We start from the raw sequence: 22,273 nt of genomic DNA on the forward strand, positions 1-22,273 counted from the left end.
CCAGCCTGCACAGTGGTAACAAGGCATGATGGATCCATGTTCTCATTCTGTTTACGCCAAATTCTGACTCTACCATCTGAATGTCTCAACAGAAATCGAGACTCATCAGACCAGGCAACATTTTTCCAGTCTTCAACTGTCCAATTTTGGTGAGCTCGTGCAAATTGTAGCCTCTTTTTCCTATTTGTAGTGGAGATGAGCGGTACCCGGTGGGGTCTTCTGCTGTTGTAGCCCATCCGCCTCAATGTTGTGCATCTTGTGGCTTCACAAATGCTTTGCTGCATACCTCGGTTGTAACGAGTGGTTATTTCAGTCAAAGTTGCTCTTCTATCAGCTTGAATCAGTCGGCCCATTCTCCTCTGACCTCTAGCATCAACAAGGCATTTTCGCCCACAGGATTGCAGCATACTGGATGTTTTTCCCTTTTCACACCATTCTTTGTAAACCCTAGAAATGGTTGTGCGTGAAAATCCCAGTAACTGAGCAGATTGTGAAATACTCAGACCGGCCCGTCTGGCGCCAACAACCATGCCACGCTCAAAATTGCTTAAATCACCTTTCTTTCCCATTCTGACATTCAGTTTGGAGTTCAGGAGATTGTCTTGACCAGGACCACACCCCTAAATGCATTGAAGCAACTGCCATGTGATTGGTTGATTAGATAATTGCATTAATGAGAAATTGAACAGGTGTTCCTAATAATCCTTTAGGTGAGTGTAAGTCAGCTATGCTGTTTACTTCTGTAATTTATAGATTAGGGCTGTGAAACGATTAATTGCGATTAATCGCATCCAAAATAAAAGTTTGTGTTCACATAATATATGTGTGTGTACTGTGCATAATTATTTTGTATATATAAATACACACACATGCATGTAAATATTTAAGAAAAAATTGTTATTTAAAATATTTATATTTATTTATAAAACAAATTATATATAATATATATACAGTATATTTAAGCAAATATTTCTTAAATATATACATGCATGTGTGTGTATTTATATATACAAAATAATTATGCACAGTACACACACATATATTATGTGAACACAAACTTTTATTTTGGATGCGATTATTATGCCCTATTATAGATAGATTCTGGTGCGCTTAACGTTATCGCTATGTGTAATAGTAGCCTATGCTATTCACCAACTAAACATATCCTATTCAATGCGATCAGTCTCTTTCACGGGCATCATTTGTAGCTGCCTATTCACAAGCTGTTTGCTCAAGCATAGCGTTTTCTTAAATATATCGGTAAAAGAAGCACTTAGAAGGTTGTGGTTTAAAAATAAACATTCTGACATAAACACTCAGTCAGCTACACTGTTTACTATTATATTTTATTCACGGCCATCAATTGTAGTAACCTATCCTGCTCCCTGAATTCAATGCGTTCACAGTCTCTTTCACGGGCACCAAACCAACAATTACTAAAAACACACACAAAAACTGATTTTGCACGGGCATTTTGCACTAGTTTAATTTAATTCAACAAACATATAGTGGCCTACATGTCCTCCATAACTGCTTTGACCCAGTGTGGCATTGATTGAGTGTACAAATTCACAACACATTTTTACATCTATTGTTTAACTCATGGATGATGACCTCCTGGGTGCACCCGCTTCGAATGTTATTACTCGATTGAATGGCCGATATCAGTGATTATCAACTCGTAGATGGGCCAGAAGGGGCCTGCTGCGCCTACTGGTAGGCTCAGAAGGCTGTTATCATCCATCCACATGGATAATCACCGATACAAATACAAGAGAAGACTCCAGTTCCAATCCCAGGAATCCAGCTCGCCGGTAATCAGAAGTCTACTGGAAGTCTACGCGGCAATGTTGCGATATTTCCCGCTTGATATTTTCAGGTAAGACCATTTAAATGATAAAACCGATCATTTAAACTGTAATTAATTAGTCAATAAGGGAAAACAATACATAAAATGTGTTTTAATGTTGCGTGACATAAGTGTTGACATGAGATAACCGTATTGCAATTGTGTTTGTAAACGTTAGGCTATTACGTTATTAGCCTATCGTTACGTTACGCTTTATGTGAGCATTAATGTTGCTAGCATGTTTTTACGTCTGAAGCTAATGGGAAAATTTAGTTTCTAGTTAAACGTTAGGTTAGCCTGTAAAAAGGACTTTTTACCACACTGCAAGACAGTATAGGCTTATTGCATAGATATTGTGTGCTGCTCGTTAACGATTCACTGAAGCTCTATCATAGGCTAAAATCTATCTAACTATCTGTGTATCTATCTATCTATCTATCTATCTATCTATCTATCTATCTATCTATCTATCTGTGTACCTATCTATCTATCTATCTATCTATCTATCTATCTATCTATCTATCTATGGCACCAAATACATATCCCTCATCTGCATCCCATGTTCACTGATGTCTTTCTGTCTTTTAGGCTGCGATAAGAAGTACGGGTTGCACTTTGCTTCATGTAATAATTGGCAAATATTTTGATTTCAGAAATGGGAAAAGCAGTTAAGACCACACGTTTCAGGAGCGTTAAGATTAAGGTGGTGAGGTGGTGTATCGCTGGCCCTGCAAAGGTTTCTTACCTTAGTCAAGGTCTACCCCAGCCCAACTCCAAACAGACCCATCCTTCCGACCCTTACATGTCTATTACATCTCAACAGGCTGAACCTGATGATGTGGCACCAAGCTGTAGTTCATGTTCTGAGAGTGCATACAGTAAGGCAAAGTAGAGAGAGCTTCATGCCTGGGATGCAGTCAAGGATAACATGCTTAAGGTGTCGTTTGAATGTTCAGCACCAATCACTACCCAGTGTGTAGTCTGCCTAGAACATGCTGATTATAGGTGCATTGAGTGCAGCACCACTGCAGTGTTTTGTGAAGTTTGTCTGAAGAGGACTCACAGAAATTCACTGCATCTTTCTGATAAGGAATGTAATAACAATAGCATGCAGTAATACAGACAGCAAACTCACAGTAATTTCAACAGATTCATTAGATACTTCAAATTGTTTTAGCACTATGTAGTATCAACTGTTAGTGTCATGAGTTTGTTGTTTTAAAAACATTGTTAGAGCTATCAATCTTTCTTAAAGAATGTCTACTATGAGCCATCCTCCCTGGGGTTATTCCTATATTACCTGAAGGCCATGGCACCCATGCTGTGTACACGAAGGACATGAAGGTCAATGTCAGCACAGGTTTTTCATTTTACATGATACAAAATCTTAATGTATTTAATTTTCTTGACAGGTTAAATAATTTAATCCTATTACATGTGGAGTAATGATTTCCTATAAGGAATTAATACAATTGTTTGCCGATTCCAGTAATAACAAACATTAAGTTATAGGTGACACAATCAAGTGATTTAGTCTATGCTGATATGATAGTCTCTATAGTACTTGGTTATGTTTTTATTTTATTTCCCTCTTTTTATTTGGCAGGACGGCTGCCAATATGTCAATATGTGTGCGTGTGAACCAGAAACCTGCACTCTGCTAAGGTATGGGCTCTGGCCAGCAACAGCCGACAAGCCCCAGACAGCCTTCTCCATCCCTATGCTAGAGCTTTTTGTTTGTCTGTCACTGGAGTGTCAGGTTTCTGTTGAGGGTTTTTGCAACACCCTGCGCTGGAAAAATAACCTCACACTTGCAGAGGCAAGTCAGTTTGCAGAGGTCAGTTTGAAGTCTTGTCTGTGAAGTGAAAATTTCAGTTACTTTCATAGAAGACTGACGAGTCCATATGGACGTGAACATTACACCTTCTTCCTTGATTGTACTAAATCATTAATTATCACAACTAAAAGTAAACATTTATGGAACCATCTAGGATTGTACATTTGCATGCAAAAGTATTCTTGATATTTTTCTATAAAATAACAACTTCTGAGTGAACCACCATCACCAGATGTAAGTATACAAAACAGTAATGTTTTCACTGACTGCTGCTTATACCCTAAGTTACAGTTTTTCTCAGTCGCTTTGGTGCATTTCTCACATCACTATTTACATTTGCACAACAGTTAATGCAGTTCTCAAAACAATTAGTACAAACTGCAAAACCTAGTTGATAACCTGCAAAAGCGTGTCACTTGCTCAAAATGGATAGCTCATTCCTCAAAAGCAAGTACTCATGTCAATGAAAGTGTCAGTGTCATCAAGATGAAAAGTCCTGACACCATTGTTTATGAACAAGATAGTCAAATGGCTTTGTCATGTTTTCATTATGACAGTTTACTCTGTAAATGTTTTCCAATGCAAAAAAGTCAGATCTTGGTGACACTACCTGAAAATGCTCAAGACAGCACTATATACTACAGTATTTGCACAGCCATTTGAAAAATACAGTAAAGTTATACATTACTGTATTTATTGAGGTAACTGAGTACAAGACACTGAATATGTATGTTTCACATTTTTACTGCATATGCTCTTTGCAATTCTAATTTGTTCACAGCATTGTGCAAAAGAAAAAATACACCCTTATTTACAACAAACATAAACTCCCTTTGGGTAGAGCTGTGCACAACTGTAAACAATATTGCAGTACATATTGGAACTGAACATACAACATACATAGTACTGTAATCATTCATGCACATCCAGACATTCCTCATCAGTGAAAGCTGAGATTCACCTGAGAGAAATTGTTCAATTTAGGAGACATTTTAAGGAAAAAAAAAGATTTTAAAAAATGTGTAAAATTTGCTTGACAGATTTTGACAACTAGTTCAACATTTTTGTATGTAATGACTCAAGCAATGAAATGAAGACTATTAGTTTTATATGGAATGACTATTCAGCATTCACAAGTATAGTTAATTTTGACTGACATGACATAAGCAAATGATAATGTTATAAAACAGCAGAGAGTTGTATGAAAGCAATTGATGGATGTCCAAAAGCATTTGCAATTTTTTGGAAGGAATGAGAAACTGCTACTATGATGTGCACAGATGACTAAATGTTGTGGAGGTTGAACTAACTGTTGTGCAAATGTAAATAGTGATGTGAGAAATGCACCAAAGCGACTGAGAAAAACACACTCTACAGAGCCCTAGTAGGAGAATCCATATCCCATTTTAGGCATCACCACTTCCGACAAAGAAGTTTGGTAGATATTATTTGCCCACAATTAGATGATGGGACCATATGCCCAGCATGTCCAAAGGTTGGTTCTAGTTCCAGCGTGGTTCTTGTTTGATTAATCTGATTGCATTTTCCATGACCTAATGGCATTGAATTGATATCTGCAAACTTAGTTAATTTTTGTATTACAGTAAGTATTATAATAAAATAGTAATAGTATAAATGTATAAACCTGGTGCAGATTCAAAACCAGGATTACTGTAAGTGTTTGTTTTCCAGGCGGATGGAGATATGATTGTGACATTGGATGCCAACTTTGGCTTTGTGAGGAAGCAAAGCTCAGGTACAAGTGCGGTTGAGCCATTACATGGAACCCACATGTTTGTTGATGAATAAGATGTAGAGGAATACCTGCTATCACATCTTGACAGCTCAAAGCCTCACGAGGTTAGTCATAGTTGCAGAGTCCATGAAATATTAATTAAACTTGTGGAAAAAGATAATTATTCCTCCCATAAATCTATGTTTTCCTTAAATCTTTAGGACTGCAGTAACTTCAAGGCTGGCAACGTGCTGAGGTCACAAAAACAAGCAAAGAAACTTGATGTTACAGGAGTGTTTGGAGCCTCTTGTCGTCATGAAATGCCCCTAATGTTTGTCAACATGAGCCAAGGAGAACGGCAAGTCTTTGCCACAGTAGTGACATCTCTGATTATTGACCCAGTGTTCCAGAATGATAATTCCCCTGTTTTATTCTACCTATTCATAAAATGCTTAGAATAGCATGACCCTGACATAAGTCATATTTTAATTGTTTTTTTTTTTTTCAGTCACCAAATATGAACCTCATGGAATGTATATGGGAGATTCAAAACATTACACAATTTTAACTTTACCACCATTCTATAGTCTTCACTAATATGAGAAAACATGAGAAATGTTTGGATAATTTTGAGTGCCCTTATTGAGTATTTAGGTATTGAATTTGATGCTGGAGATTGTTTGTATAATTATTTTTTACTTTTCCTCAGTATAAAGTGTCATCATTCACATTTGTGTTGAAATAGATTAGCCTATCCCCTGTATGTCATCGATGAGCTACTTCGAAGATGTGAGGACAAGAGCATACACCTGCGAGTAGTCTATGACATTGCCTGTGTTGTTGCCTCACATTTGCATGTAAGTACTTTTTTTTATTTTTCTGTGTAAAACTGAATTATTGTTTTGAGAAAAGACCTTGACACATTTACTCAAAATTATGCCATACTGTATGAAATCAGAGGAGGGCATACCACACAACATCTCCTTGGCCATACCAGCATTTCACGTTTATGGACACAAATTGCCTTGCCAGGTAATTCATTGACTTTATAGAGACACCAGGACCTGTGTCACACATCATTCACTCCCTAATTCGCAGGAATTATATACATAGAATTTAATTAGTGAATAGTTTGATGAGCATGAAAAAGATGAAAACCATTGCCAAGGGCCACAGTCACTAGTCACATTCAACTAAACAGCTATAAGATATTCTGGAGAGGAGCCTTTTTTGAAATTGTGCTGCATTATAATGACGAAACTGAGACATAGTGTCACATCCCTTACAAACTGTCAAAGACACATACAAAATCTATAACCCGAATCTGTTTCAATTCAATTTTATTTATATAGCGCCAATTCATAACAAAAGTTATTTCACAGAACTTTTCAAACAGAGTAGGTCTAGACCATACTCTTTATAATATTATTAACAAATACCCAACAATTCCCACCATGAACAAGCACTACTGTAGGTGACAGAGGCAAAGCCACTGTTTTCTAATTGTCCCATCTTTTGGAAGGCCAAACAAAGTAGTTTGGCTTTGGCAACGAAAAACACAGCGTCTCCACGACATGGCGGCGCTGGTGAGAATAAAAGTTATGCCTTCTTTCTTGGCATATACATTTGGGCGGTGTTATGAAACTCTGCCTCCACACACTGACGTAGAGATGTGGGGGTGTGTTTGAACGAAGTGTTGTAGGAAGGTGTGGCTGAGCCTTAACTTTTACAAAGAATATCTCTTTGGGTTTGAGACTTTGAGCTTTGTAACTCTGCAGATCTTATACATGCACAAACAGCAACAGAAAACAAGAAATCGCATCATATGACCCCTTTAAGAGGCAGAAACCTCAAGCAGAACCATGGCTCAGGGTGGGCGGCCATCCGCCTTGACCGGTTGGGGTGAAGGGACAGAGAGAGATGCAATGGCCCAGCATTATACAAAGACTTACATGTAGGCCTGTATTATTCTTTAGTTTACTTATTTTCCCCACTTTGCATAGAGCCAAATGGTCTGCCAAAACATAAGTGGAGAAAGACAACCACTGGTAATGTCACCTACTTATTTCAAATGAAATCTCCTTTGCAGCTTTCAAAATGCCTACCAATTGGTTCCTTCCATAAAAGGAAGGCTTCTTGAGGGTAAGGCTGTTGGGCAGTCCAGCAACTTTAATGGTCATGCCCTGATTCACCAGGGACTGGTAGGGGAGCCTTCCAGTACCTCTGGCCTCCTCTGAAAGACACAGGCACACTCATGCATGCACACATTACACAATATTACACAGTTGGACAATTGTGACTCTCCCCTCTAGTTGATAGCCAGTGTACAGGCTGCAAACAGTAATTTTGGTAAGGTGTCATAATCTAATGGTTGATGGGCACATTAGATAATTTATTCATTTGATAATAATGCCATGGATTCATGAAGCTATATTAGGTTATCAAGATAAGCAGTTTCTTTACATCAGTCTTAAAAGTATTTGAACTTATGGTTACTATATTTTTGGTTGAATAGATCTTGCACTTTTCCTACCAGAACACTGACATGATCTCTGGTACTGGGTGTTGCGGCTGAAGAGCTGGCTACAGATGTAACAACAGGCAACAATTCATTTCATAAAAATGTATTATGTATATTTGCACTATTACAGGCCTGAGTCCATTTCTGTGGATTTTCAAATAACCAATACCTTTGCGAATGCAGTGGAAAGTTGTTCACTGTGTCCATTGAATCAAGGAAATCAGTGGCTCATTTGCTGCTCAGTTCAAACACCTCTAATGTGGACTTTTGGCAGTCAAATGATAAAATGGCTGTTTCCACACCCAAATCCTCAAGCTTGGACACCTTTACAATATTTAGATAAAGAAGACAACCACAAAAATAGTAAATAATAACTTTTAAAAACCCAACGCACACTGAAGAAACAAGTCATAACAGGGCTTGGCAATATATGAAAACAGTGTTGTCACATGTGGCAAATAAGTGGTCAGGGACCACCAGGGTTACATTAACTATACATTAGCTGTGTTTACATAGAGTCCAAATGCAACTAATAATTTGACTCATAGCCATTTGTGACTACTAATGCTTCAATTGACCACCTTGATCTGAATAGACTAGCCCAACCAGTAGGAATTTAGTTTGAGAGGGTGGTATAAGCCTTTGACTATTTCTTCAATGTGAGAATATTGGATGTTGATAGCCTTGTAAACAAAAATAAGCTGGAATATTTATTTGGGATGAATTCATTTGAAATGATGAAACAATCTACAGATAAACAATCCAGTTGTCTGTCACAATGTTCTGCTCACATCACAATTGCTGTTGATCATCCTTCCATCTAATACTACAATAATAACTCTAATGCCTAGCAAATGAAGCCTCTTTCCAAACCTCTAACTTCAGCTTCTTAAGGTGCATTTTAATTCGGGCATCCCTGAACTCAGGGCTAAGGTCCTGTGCCTGCCCATGTGCCCTTAGTGCTGCTGCCTCTTGAAAGTATTTCTGCTTTTCATCTTCCCCCAATGTGGCCCACCTGCCCTTAATATCATTCATTGTGCCTGAGGAAAAAATAAATGAACAGAAAACTTAACACTTTAGAGTCAGCATCTCTTTTTTAAAGTAAATTCATACAACAACAATCTGTCCAACACACTGGTTTACTTGGGTTGTGAAATGCATTTCTCTGTAACAACTCTGTAAAAACAATATGAAGTGTAAAGTAGATGACCTGATGATTCTTTTCAATACACACAGCAGTCTTACACTGATGAATGCAACTTGCGTGAGTGAAGTACTTGCCAAATACTATCTTGAAAATCTGTTTCATGACCCTTGTAAACCCCTTATGTCGACAGGGCCACAATGTACAAAAACAAACCATTTAGTATAACAATTAAAAGCAGCCATTAAATTTTGTCTCTCACCTTTGTTTCTGAGTATGCCCCTACAAAAAAGATTGTAAGGCGACAGCTCTCTGATGTGAACTTTGGCCTTTGATGGCCGGGGATCGGACAAAGCTTTTGTAATTACTGATCTTTTGTAATTACCGATCCAGTTCTGCAAAAGAAAAACAAAAAATAACGAAATTAAACTGTTAACAAAACACTTCATTTATACAAGCAGTGCAGCAGAATGATATAGTTATTTGACATGTTGTTTGTTAGTGTGGCACTAAAGTAAACCTTACTTCTATGACACTGGTGTCCAAACCAGTAGCCGATGCAGCTCTTGGTATTAATTCTGAACCAACTCATGTCATTCCATCCTTAAAAAAGGATTTCAGGGTTTCCTTTTGATTCTCATTAATGGGAGTTCTCTCTTGTTGAATGACAACAAAGAAAGAAAACGCTAGTCAGTAATAAATCAGTAATAAAAAAAAGACAGTGTTGCAGATCATACCATCGTTCTCAGACACACTTGCCTAATGCTTCTAGATTAGCAACTGTAAGGCTTACCTCTCTGGGCCATCTTCAACCTAAAACACAAACAGAGAGAAACTTGCACAAGACAGATTTGTGAACTCTCTCTAAACAGCCCAAAACCAAATTTTGGATTGTTCAACAAAGACATAGAGCATGGAAGTAATAAAACAAACTTACCACAGAAGTCCTTGCAACCCGCTGGAAATTGATGCTGTAAAGGGAGACAAAAAAGTTAGGTAAAGAGATATTAATGTTACACAGGCAGGCAGGCAGATAGATAAACAGACAGCTAAGCAGACAGACAGGCAGACCTGTGCCTTTGGTTTTTATTTTTCAAGTTCAATGTCGAGGACAGCAATAAATGTAACACACACAGACAACACAGTCTATTTATAGATTGCCAGTGTTCATCTTTTGCATGAATTTAATTGTTAACTTCCTCGTGTGGGATCAAATGCGGCCAAGCTTTGTTCAAACCCACAGAAATTTATTTTACATTCTAGTCAAAATCCCAAGGTTTCCAAACAGCCATAAAATACGTCTTGGTTTTGAATGTTTCATTCAAGTCAATATGAGTAGGCCTATGATAGAGCTTCAGTGAAGCGTTAACAAACACACAATATAGGCCTATGCAATAAGCCTTACTGTCTTAGAGTGTGGAAAAATCCTTTTTACAGGCTAACTTAGCGTTTAACTAGAAACGAAATTTCCCCATTAGCTTCAGACGTAAAATCATGCTAGCAACGTTAATGCTCACATAGAGCATGTGACGTAACGATAGGCTAATAACGTAAAAGCCTATATAACGTTTACACAATTGCAATACGGTTATCTCATGTCAACACTCACGCAACATTAAAACACATTTTATGTATTGTTTTCCCTTATTGACTAATTAATTACAGTTTAAATGATCGGTTTTATCATTTAAATGGTCTTACCTGAAAATATCAAGCGGGAAATATAGCAACGTTGCCGCGTCATCCAGTAGACTTCCGATTACCAGCGAGCTGGATTCCTCTGGGATTGGAACTGGAGTCTTATTTGTATCGGTGATTAACCATGTGGATGGATGAGGCCCCTTCTGGCTCATAAGCTGATAACCACTGATAACGGCCATTCAGTTGAGTGATAACATGCTTGAGTGCCCTGATGTTTGATCAACTTTAACAAAAGTGCCCAAGAACACAGGGAATAAGGAGAAGGGAGCATCCTCTGTTTCAAGATTTTGTATTACATCACTTAGTGGTATGTGAATTGACTTCTTTTGCTATGAGAACGTTCCTGTAACCGATTACCAAAAATCTATTTTGTTAATATAGGCCTGGGAAAAGGCTAAACAAGTTTTTTGTACAACAACAATGTATTTCACTTCTGCACGTTGCGTCTTTCTTACTATGTGAGATGAAACAGTCACTCTTCACCCAGCTTTTTCCAGATCTAAGACAGTTGCATGGCTTTTCTACTGCTCTTTTCTTAGCAAAAAACAAAAGCTTAACTTGCACTATAGATTGTTTTATAACTTTCAAGAGGGTCATTTTTGCAACACAACATTTTATCATTTTGACAAGAAAATCATGCTTCTTTGGTAATTGATCAAGCAGACCTGCTGGAACATAATGGGCCTTTTCATTCACCCGGCGCAAACGCATGTGTTTTTTGCTAGTTTCAGCCCGACACAGTTATCATTTTCACGTCCTGCGCGTTGTTTAAATAGCAAATGCATTTAAGCCATTTAATGCATTATGGGCATGCTGGTCTGAAAATGAGGTGTGTTCGGGGCAGGCACATTGTTGCTAGACTGTTCCATTGACAAACAAAAACCTGGTCTAAAGTCAATGGCGTTGTATTTTTTTGTTATTTAAAGGGCGCATTAGTAATATGCGCCTATAGGCGGGTGCACAACGCATGTACACTCTGCGTATTACACACAAACATGCCAAATATTAAAAATAAAAGGATTACAATGTAAAAGATTATTATTGTGTACATAAAGATATGGTGGAATCCGGCTTGACCCGACAACACTTTTAGACCATGCGCCGTGTGCGCCGACCATTTTTCCCGTCTTTAAACTAGCAAAAGTGGATTCGGACACGCCCTAAGTGTCGCCCTTCTACATAAAGAGTAATTGATCTTATTCAGAGCAGTGCCATGACAGTGAGGCTGTGAGGAATAGACTCACCGTGTTTTCAATGGCATCCATTGAAAAAAAGCTTTATAAAGCTCCGAGATCACATAATTTTCCACAGTTCATATCGTCTGGGGTTTTTTGTCCACTGAAATTTCTCTGAAATATATTTTTGCAGTGTTTCGTCAGCAGAACAATCCAAAAACACATTAAATAACAGTATAACCCACTGAAGAGATGTATGTCCCTCACAGCCTCTCTTTCATTCCTGTTAAAAATCAAAGATGGTGCGGCTGTGAATAAGGTATTTTGCTGAATCTGTTAACTTTCTGAGGGAGTCACCGTGCTGCCATATTGGTATTCTAATATTCCCTCATTCTTTTGAATTAATAGGAAATCATCTGATTTTAATGAGAAAACATTACCAAACGAGATAGCCTTTTTCTATCTGAAGTCTCCCTGTACATTCTTACAACACAAACATCCTAAACATTTAAATGGTTATTTGTTTATTAAAAGTTTCGTTCATCTATTACAGTGAAACCGATCAGCTGACTGACGAGACACCTTTGTATTACAAATGTCAAAATAATTCTTCTGAAATCTGAATACAGGTTTATGCTTTTTATGGCATATGCATATAACTTAATTCACCATGTACAGTTATTCACTGTGGTTATGTAATTACGTAGTGTTATATAATAGTTTTTATTTGTACAGTAACTGTAAATGATTCAACAGTGTTTTCATTAACAGCATGTATTTCAAAGCATTAAAGATAATGACTTAAACGTTAGGATTAAGATAAAGCAAATAATCAAGAAGAATTGGGACATAATAAAAAGTGATACCGTCTTGAGAGATGTACTGCCGGAGGTACCTACTATCACCTTTAAACGAGCTCCTACTCTAAAAGATAGTCTTGTGAAAAGCTATATGCCTCCTGTACAGAATAAAACCTGGCTAGGCATAAAAAGAGGTAACTATAAGTGTGGAAACTGTAATCACTGTAACAATATGGTCAAGACCAATATTTTTACAGATGTGACATCAAATCGTGAATACAGTATACACTCATTTATTAATTGCAATACCTCATTCGTTGTCTATAGACTTGAATGTCCTTGTGGCTGTTTTTATATTGGAAGAACCAAACGTAAGCTTAAAAAAAGATTAGCAGAACACAAATATGCGATAAGAACAAGCAACCACCAATACCCTATGGCTCTACATTACAAAGAGGCGAACCACGGAAGTAGCGATACTCTAAAAATCTTTGGGATAGAACATGTTAAAATATCACCAAGAGGGGGAGATAGACTCAAAAAACTTTTACAAAGAGAATCCTTTTGGATTTATACTTTAAAAGCTAATCAATACCCTGGTCTAAACTTGGAATTGGATTTTTCTCCTTTTTTGTAACTGATTATATGCACATGTCAATGTTTTGCTATATGTATCTATCTATATTGATATTTCAAATTGTATCTTGATGTGGAAAGTGGTAAAATATAGAAAGTGTAAAATTATTTAATATCTGAGACTGCACATATTTATTAGAGCATGAAATGAAATTAAATCTTTTTCACAATGTAACTTTTTTTCTGTAACTTGTCTTATATAAAGTAACCTTTTGCTACATGTATCTATTGATATTTTAAACTATCCTGATGTGAAAATGTGACTTATCTAAAGTAACTTGTTGTAATTGCTTGCAGTCAGGTGATATGTGCAGATGAGCACCTGTGCTTCTAGGTCATGTGACCATATGCAGATATATATGCTGCGTTCCAGTCCAAAATTGTCATGCCCTTCACTCGCTAACTTCCCTCCGTCTCGTTCACTCGGATGTACGTCATTGCGAGTGCCCACTACTGGCGGAAACTGCAATGGGCTGAATTGGAACGTCCTAAGCCCTTGATCACTTGGAATCAGCTATGGAGTTGATTCATTATTTACATTTTTTTTCCCTTTAAGAATTTGTTTAATGCAGCATCCAAATGTATATATGGTGTTTGGGTTGTTTTCAATTAAAAAAAATTGAATTAATATATCATAGAGTTGTTTGTTGTGGTGATTAGACGAGATATGTGGTGACGTCACAATCGTACTGCATTGTGGGACATATAGGTGCCTGAAGTGTACATATGAAGTAGACTCGCTCCCTTGGTCAAAATCGAGGGAACGAGGGTCTGTCCATATAAACTTCCCTCGTCATAAACTTTCCCTTAGGGAAGTTTGCAAGTGCGTGTCTAAAAGTGGACTGGAACGCAGTAATAGTATGCAGTCTACAGACTGCCATTTTGAATTTGCCCTGAAGAAGGCCACAGAGGCCGAAACATGTTGGCATGTTTTTTAATGGATAGCCAAGTTTAAATAAAGGCTTTTTAAACCTATATTCCTTTTGAGTGCCTCAGAACCATTGTTTATTTGGGAAATATACAACTGAATGCCTTTTCAGTTATGCTTCAGCTGCTTTCATTGTGTTGCTCAGGAGCCAAATACTTTCCACCATCCCCAGCTCCTCCTCTTGTCCACAGTCAAGATTTAGCCTCTGACATTCCCTAATGTCATTGTCATCAAGAACATTATAAACTGAAATTTTCTGAGATGACACACTGGTTTTATTATCATTGTGTCCTCAAGCAAGACACTTAAGCTGCAATGGACTGTCCTCTCTAAGCAAAATCCTTACAAAACAGTGCCCAATGTACTGGTAATATGAAGGACTTTTTTTCACGTTTTACCCATATTTTTAATTACTAATGGCATTGTGTTGTGTTTTAGGACCTGAATGGGTCAGAAAGCTCTCAGATTTCATCAAAAATATCTTCATTTGTGTTGCGAAGATCGGGTTCTAAACAACATGAGAATGAGTAATTAATGACAGAAATGTCGTTTTAGGGTGAACTAACCCTTTAACAAACAAAGTGTAGACATGATGTAAGTAAGAGGTTTATTGTGCATTGTTGGCAGCTTCATTGATAAACATCTCACTGTACTGAGCCGCTGCTTACACATTACATCTGCACTTTAATAACTGGAGCATCCTCAGTAATTTTAGAAGCACTCTTAGTGATTTAATTCTAGAATCGGGCCTGATATGGACAAGAAATACAACTGAAGTAAATGGGAACTGAAATAATTTGGTTATCAACTTTCTACAAAACATCTTCTTTAGTGTTCAGCAGAAGAAAGTCAGTCATACATATTTGGAATAACATGAGGGTGAGTAAATGACAGAATTTAATTTTTTCTAAGAAATTATATTAGATTATAACTTTAATGTATAATGTCCTGGCAGAAAACTCTCTAATCCCAGCGAAGGAAGATTCTAGATGACAATCTGTGAAAGAGATGGTGCTTAGAAGGGTCAGTCTCAACACACACACAGACGCACATGCACACAGCATTGCAGAGACACTGCACCATCATGACTTACAAATGTGTATGTGTAAAGACTGCCAGCCTACCTCGCTCATGTGTTGCAGTACCAGCCCCTGGCACCACTGCAGCTATCACAAACTAGGGCAAGCTATTTATATCACAGAGAGGAGAATGAGAGAGAGTGATATTTAGAGCGAGAGGAGAGAGAGAGAGTTCAGGTGCAGGAGAGTGCAGGCACTAGGAGGAGTAGAAGGTGATGCAGCAGATATGGGATGCAGGAGAGTCAGAGATAAAAAAAAACAAAATAAAAAAAACAACAGCAAGTCAGACAGTTAATATGACAGACAGGCTGAGATAGAAGATAATTTAAAAAACGGCATGTGGAAAGTAAAAAAAGGTATAAAAAAACAACAACAACAAATCAGATCAGTTTGTACAATATTTCCAGTGCACTGTAGAGGAATAGTATTGTGTTTGTATCAATCAGGTTAGATCTATTGCAGTTTCAATGTTTTTCCCACCAAAATGTCACCTATGTAAATGAGCCATATCCTGACCTGAATAACAATAGCACAATATTCTCAAATCTTTTTCTTGAACGGGTCAGCAGCAGGACCACGGACTGCTCACTACAGCACTAAAATGAGCAATGCAGTATATCTATTTATGAACCTTATTATACAATAAATAATGTGCAGATGTGTCATTTAAGGAAGTGGCTTTGCTTCAGGGTCCAGATTTTACATTGGACATCAAGTGGTGACCCAACACAGTAGCAAGACTGTTCACTGTAAATTATCATAAAATGTTGTTAAAATCCAATGTGAAGTGCAAAGGCCCAACAATATTTAAAACTATTAACATGATATAAGAACAAGAAAAACAGGAAACATGCATAACAAAAGCAGACACGTAATTTCTAACACATGGAACACACAATGGACAAAATACGATTAGCAATACTCTATAAAAATTGAGAAGTTTATTTATTTTTTCAATCCTATATATGCTTGTAATTTGCATTAAGTGACGTTTTTGTCTCTGCAAATTTATCAACAAAAGACTTTTCATATCATATCATCATATAGCAGTGGCCAAAAGTGATGTCCGGAAGGGAATATTTGTTTTTAAATGACACTTCACTTGGTTAAGGTATTTATCTGACAAAATTATTTGGCAAAAAAAGCAAACTACAGCTACAGGTTTTATTTTACAATGCAAAATAAAAAATGCATAGAAAAACTAAAAGCTCACAGGAAAAAGCATTCATTTACTACACCATAATCAGTTATTAATATTTGACTGGTTGTCTCGTTTTTGCATGCGTTCAAGATTTCTTTATATGACATCCTGGACAAAAATTATGTCCACACAATTTGGCATGTTTCATTGTGTTATTACAAATAAACCAATAGACTCCAAGCACGACTGCGCAATATGGTTACAAAGTCTTTAACAATTTTTAAATAAATAAGATGTCAATTTTCATATCATATCATATCATCATATATCATATCATATCATATCATATCATATCATATCATATCATATCATATCATATCTGCTTGTGCCTGTGCTTACACTTTAACCTGTGGTTGCTAAACCCCAAATAGGTATCATGGATATGTCTCATGTCAGGAAAAAGTTCAGAACAAATTGTGTATTCAACTTAGTTTCAATAAACGGTTATGTTGGACTGAAGAGGAAGTTTTGAGTTTGGAAAATATTTTTGAATAATGACCATTATACAATAGACTTTAATTTTCAGGCCAAATTTTCAATTCAATACAAACAAACACACACTATCATTCATAAGTTTGAGGTCAGTATGATTTTTCATAAAGAAATGAATACTTTTATTCAGCAAGGATGCATTAAATTGATCAAAAGTGACAGTAAAGAATTGTACGTTACAAAAAAATAAAAGAATCTAAAAAATCTAGAAAAACAATCCTAAAAACTATCATGGTTTCCAGCAGCACTGTTTTCAACATTAATAATAATAATAATAATAAGAGAGGTTTCTTGAGCAGTATATCAGAATGATTTCTGAAGGATCATGTGACATTAAAGACTATAATAGCTGCTGAAAATTCAGCTTTGTCATTACAGGAATAAATACAAATTTAAATTAAATATTTAAATTATAATAATATTTCACAATATTACTGATTTTCTTGTATGTTTAATCAAATAAATGCAGCCTTAGTGAGCAATGAGCATATGAGACTTCTTTCAAAACCATTAAAAAATCTTCCAATCCCAAAACTTTTATATAATTCATATAATTTTTCTATTATTTATAGATATATATTTAGCATTGGTGAGTAGCAGGATAATGAAATGTATAATCACTAACCCCAGCCAGGATGATGTTGTATAACTGCTGAATGTATATTATCCTTTACATATCACACATTTTCTATCAAATCCATCATTCCCAATGGCCTGATCTCTTGGGTGAGTTTATAAAGGGACTATTTATAGACTCTAATTTAAGTATACATGGCTCAGATCCATTGTTTTGACTCCCATCTGAAGAGTCTCTATGCTGGGGCAAGCAGAGAGGACTTTGACCCTGATATAGCCCAGTGAACATAGAGGGGAGGGGGGGTCGCGAGTCCACGTGCCACCAAAGCAGGTCAACAGTCTTAATGAAACAACAAGGCCAGGCAGCCAGACACAACCAAATGAAAGACTTATGAAGTGTGTGCTTGTATGTGTGTGTGTGGGGGGGAGCTCTAGTTTCTAAAACAAAAATAAAGGCCAGCTGTTTGCCCGTAAAGATGCTTCCATCTCTACTGAAGGACACAAATTGCACTCAAGAGAAGCAAATAAAGAGCATTTCTGTGTCTTTCAGACAGTGAGAAAGCAGACAGAGTCCTCAGGGGTGTGTACAATAAATTGTCCTGTTTTGACAGGAGAAAATTGTGATTTAGAATAGATGTCTCATGATTAATGTTACAAAGTGATTGTCAAAATACCATTTCGCTGTCACTCGCGGTCACTGCAGTAGGCTACATTCACGGCTGCTCTGAATAACAGCGTTCATTAGTACAAGATCACGCAATCACACAATCTACAGGGCAGTACACAGGGTCACAGAGTGAAATGCATTATGGGTAACATCTAGTTCTCACTGTTTTATCCATCTTTTTTACCCCCAGGATAATGACCCAAATATAGTATTCAAACACACAAATACACAAAATGCACCAATGTTCACAGTCATATAGCTCATACACACAATAACAGAGATGTTAGCCATGCTCTTACTGGTATTGATAGCAAACACCTGGCAATGTTGTCCAAGCCTCAGCTGTACTCATTAACTGGTCATGAATCCAAAGTGTACTGTAGCGATATTACTTGCCAGCTGAACTTACAAAGCGATCATGTCATAAGAAATTGAATTTGAAATCAAAACATTTATTGAATTTTAGCATATTATGATTGCTGTTTGGCTACATTTTGACATCCAATTCCTGGGGGGGTCGAACACCAAACAAAATTTGTTTTGGCCTGCTTTTGTTCGAACTGTCCATTGATTCTGCTTGAAGTATATCGGGGCCTTTACCTAAATATAATATTTTTTCTAATGGTTATTTTTAGGTTTTATTTGTAAAGATATGTTTAAAGAAATGAATAATTTAATGAAAATGAATAAATAGTAAGACTTTTACATTGTTATAAAATATGATATAAATAAATGCTATTTTCAAAGCCTTGGTGTTAACATGGGCTAGACATGAAATAATAGAAAATAATACCTTTATTAAACAAAAATGCATTAAATTGATCAAAAGTGACGTTTATTTCAAATAAATACTGTTCTATTAAACTTTCTATTCATCAAAGAATCCTAAAAAAATAATTTAAAAAATCAAGGTTTCCACAAAAATATCAAACAGCACAACTGTTTTTTTTTTGTTGTTGTTGTTGTTTTTATAATAATAATAAACATTTCCAGAATGTTCTGGGAACCAAACATTGTTAGCTGGGTATGATGCAAAACAAATTTCTAAATTCTTGGATTTCTGATGTGAGAAACCTGAAATAATTAACAAAATGCAGGCTGGCCAAGTAAACTACTGGTCCTGGAGCAGGAAAACAATCTGTATTGTTTGAACCTGAGGTGTGAGGTGGAAAAATATTATTATTATTGAACTCTAGATTCTAGAAGAATTAATGATAAGAGTAAAATGTGGAAAGGTCAACTTAATCTTCTTCTATGTCAGAAAAAGGGTGCCCGAACGTTTCAGTCTGAACTTCACACACCTTGTACAGCACAAACAGTCTCTGAACATGTCACAATGTAATGAAGAAGCTTTGCAAAGAGGAAGTTATTGAAGGATGGGGCTAACCAACAATACCGGGAAAAAAACCCTTGACTATTATTAGAACCCTATAATTATTAGAAAATCTATAATATGCTGCTTAGATCAAAGACAAAGAACAAGAAGAGACCGGTTTTAGTTCTACTGATTGTATTCACAAAACAAGATGTCCATTTGTGTTCCCAACACTAGAATAACGTATTTGGGTTTAATGTTTTTAAATAAGCACAAGAGGTTTTCAGAGGAGTTTTCAGCCAGTCTCTCCATCTCTGCTGAGAAATCACTTCTCCGATTATTCTCCTCTACCCCAGCTAACAAAAATATGTTCTTAGAATATTTTAAAACATTCCCATTAAGTTATGAAAACATGTGTTATTATTATTATTCTAAGAACTTTTTCTCTCAATGTTTTGAGAATGTTCAAGTAAAAATAACATTGTAAGGACATTCCATGAACGTTGTTCTCACAACTTTTTCTCTCTACAATACAAATTACATCGTAAGGATGTTCCATGAACGTTGTACTCAGAACGTTTTACGATAACATTGTGAAAACGTTCGGCAAATAATGACAACATTATTCCCCGGTTTCACAGACAAGGCTTAAGCTAGTCCCAAACTAAAGTGCATGTTTGAGCTGTTTCAACTGAAAGCAATATGCACTGAAATATCTTAAATAGAATCATTGTTTTGTCTTGGGATGCACACCAGTAATGTTTTTGTCTAAAGCACGTTTATAAAAGCTACTTAAATGTCCTAATTGAACTAAGGCCTAGTTCTGGTTTAATCTGTGAAACCAGGCCTATAAGGATGTTCCGGGAATGTTATTCTAAAAACGTTTTCTCTCAACATTACAAAAATTGATATTAACTATTAATAATAACATTATAAGAACGTTCCTTAAACATTTTTTTAAGAATGTTTTGTCCTAACTTTTACATGTGAAAAGTTATGGGAACGTTCCTTGTTAGCTGGAACCACAGGAGAAGGAAAAGCTCTTCTCAGTCCCTGCCACTCCTCAGGTAAGAGGTTACAGCTTCAACGAGCAGCAAAAATATTCCATGAATGCTGAGGCAACGCAGTGTCAACATCAGATGTTGTCCTTGGGGCCTTAAAGTGCTGGCTTCTGAATGTAGGTTAAAATGTACTGCTCACAAGACCTCCATTAGTTTTGAACATGCCCGATTTGGAAAACTAGAGATTGTTGGGAAAGATAGAGACCTTGCAAGCATGCACTCAAAGCCTGAGGACCTGAGTGTGTTGTGTGGAACAGAAAGCCTTTTATCCCATAATGCCCCATCCCAAGCTCACATAGACCCTTAAAGGAATAGTTCACACAAAAATGAGCGTCGTTCCAAACCTGTATATATTCCTTTCTTCTGTGTAGCACAAAAGAAGATATTTCGAAGAACGTTTCAACTGTTTTTGACCAAAACAACACAGACTTTTAACCCTCATCTTTTCCTCGCGGGTCAAAATGACCTAAAGCCCTAAAACTATACTTAATTTTTTTCTTTGTCCAGAAATCTTATTTTAATTCATTTTGATAATATTTTTTCTATTTCTTTAATGCAATTTTTTATTTTTTATTTTATTTACCTTTAAATTACTAGATTTAATCAATAAATAATAAATAAATAGTCATTTAGAAGCACATTCCTCATATTCTTTCAACTTAAATTCAAAATTTCATGCCTAAACCTTTTAATTCAGCTCAAAATATCTTACATTGGGTATCTTTGCCGACCTCTTGTAGAAAAAAAAGAATATAACATGATATCTCATGACTCTAGCCACTAGATGGCCTTATAGCACTATTTGTAGCAAATGAGCAGTTTCCATTGGGTCCTAAAGTCATTTAACTTCAGTATGCATTCAGATACACATGTAAACATTATAAAATTCTATTTTGGTAAAGTTTTAGCATTTTTAGTTTAAATTTTGAGCATGTTTAGGTTTTTCTATGTGTACTGAAGCATTCCTCGCATTCCATTCATTCCTATGGGAGTCAATTTGACCCGATTTGTTACTTTTTTACATTTCAACCACAAAACTCCTCGAATCCATTCCCAAAAGTCATGGGGTCTTGGACCCCTCTGATGAACACTCAATTTGTAAAAAAAAAAAAAAAAATCCAAGTCAAAATGACCCGAGGGAAGGATTTAATTTACATTTTACAGATGACAAAATTCATTTCAAAGTTATGTGCATTTTTTGACTAGAAATGGTGATCTGTGAGGGAGCCAGTTTCTGCATCAATACACTTACAAAGGATCTGATGACTAATAAACTGACAAGGTGACTATTAATAACAATATATGCCAAACAACCTTTTGTGGTAATACATTGAAGATATACAATCATATTGTAGTTATAATTTTGAGTCAATATACAATAAAAAAAAAACGAATAATAATAAATGAATAAATAAATAATCTAAATAAAAATAGTACAGTATTGTTTTCTTGTTGACAGTGGAAAAGGCTGTTCTGTATGTCTTGACAACTGAACTTGCTTGAACTTTCATATACTCACAGCTCTCTCGCTGTGTGTTATAGCGCCATCTTGTGCC

General features: G+C 36.3%; 1 pseudogene across 1 annotated transcript; it reads right to left on the bottom strand.

The window, feature by feature from the left end:
- Positions 1–7,475: 7,475 nt before the first annotated feature.
- On the bottom strand, positions 7,476–10,966 carry LOC311071776 (annotated as a pseudogene). The gene is made up of 8 exons: positions 10,788–10,966; positions 9,880–9,899; positions 9,612–9,742; positions 9,349–9,481; positions 8,816–8,982; positions 8,112–8,266; positions 7,918–8,000; positions 7,476–7,654 (listed from the first exon to the last, which is right to left on the bottom strand). The product of its transcript is annotated as an uncharacterized misc_RNA (transcript).
- Positions 10,967–22,273: the final 11,307 nt, after the last annotated feature.

The sequence above is a fragment of the Abramis brama genome, assembly GCF_963993115.1.
Source record: "Abramis brama genome assembly, chromosome: 21".
Lineage (NCBI taxonomy): Eukaryota > Metazoa > Chordata > Actinopteri > Cypriniformes > Leuciscidae > Abramis > Abramis brama.